This window comes from Sinocyclocheilus grahami, unplaced genomic scaffold (assembly GCF_001515645.1).
Source record: "Sinocyclocheilus grahami isolate Dianchi unplaced genomic scaffold, SAMN03320097.WGS_v1.1 scaffold6077.1, whole genome shotgun sequence".
NCBI lineage: Eukaryota > Metazoa > Chordata > Actinopteri > Cypriniformes > Cyprinidae > Sinocyclocheilus > Sinocyclocheilus grahami.
In genome coordinates, this window is record NW_015510599.1 from 10,482 (window position 1) to 11,606 (window position 1,125).

Genomic DNA, 1,125 nt, shown 5'->3' on the forward strand with positions numbered 1-1,125 from the left:
GATTTTTGCCGATAACCGATAGTTCCAGCAAAAAACTATCGGTGCTGATTAATCGGCAAAACCGATACATCAGTCGACCTCTAGACGTAGTGCTACTATTCTATTATCCTTAAATTTCCTGTTTCACCCTTGACAGTTTTAACAAAACAGCTCATGCAAAACTCCTGCGAGTTCCATGAGCCTTTGTTGCTATTCGCCTGAACTTCACTATCCCTCTCAGTTGCTTACGGTTAGAAGTGATGAAAGTTGTTCACGCTTCTGTTCCTCCTATACACCATTTGAGCTGACGGCACTTCACTGTGTGGCTTTTTTCTGAGAGTGAGATGTAAGTAGAGACGTACCCGAGAACACAGGTCAGTGGTTTGAAAGAACCTCACTTGCTGATTGGTGGTATATTGTTCAGTTAAAAAAAGAACATATTCCCAACTTGACCATGACTCCTATAGGAAATATTTCTTGATGAGTGAAGGACAAGTTTACTGTAGGTTGATTCGTGTCTGGTGAGCTGAACGTATCTTCATTATCTACTCATTTGCGTGTTTGTTCAAGTTGTGCAAGATATTTTTGGGAATAATTATGTTGTTTGTCACTACATTTCCACTGAAGCTGTTTGCCTTCGCAGGAGGAAGAGAAATCAAAGCGTGAAGAACTGGAGAAGATTCTGGTGGAGAACAATCGCAAGATAGCCGACGCTCAAGCTAAACTGGTATGTGTTGTTTAAAGCGAGATTGAACTCTAATCATAATTAATTAGGTGCAGTAGTACTAACGGTGCAACTGAGGTAAAGCTTACTGATTTCTGAAATTCATGCATTATTAAAGTATTCCTGACTTACACTTGAGTTGCAGTTGTCATTAACATTTTTACATTATTAAGTGTTTTGTTTATTGTTATAAACGATTTCTGTTTTAAATAAACATGTTCTTTTGAACATTTTATTCATCCTGGAAAAAAGAAATCACAATTTCCACAAAAAATTATAAATTCATGCAGGTACAACAATGTGCCTGATGTCATTGTTTACATGGATGACAAGCATACGCAGAGCATAATGTGGGCAGCCACACCGTCGTTTTTAAAAGTCTCCATTTTGGTCAGTATACACTGAAAAGCAACCCCGGATTT

The 1,125-nt window shown here is 38.2% G+C and overlaps 1 long non-coding RNA gene across 1 annotated transcript in view; it reads left to right on the plus strand.

Annotated features, from left to right (window-relative positions):
• The window catches only part of LOC107577448 (uncharacterized), a 2,467-nt gene extending 1,766 nt beyond the window's left edge, over window positions 1-701 (plus strand). Inside the window, exon 3 of the long non-coding RNA XR_001608202.1 lies at window positions 623-701. This is a non-coding gene — a long non-coding RNA (uncharacterized lncRNA). The remainder of the gene's footprint in view (window positions 1-622) is intronic.
• Window positions 702-1,125: the final 424 nt, after the last annotated feature.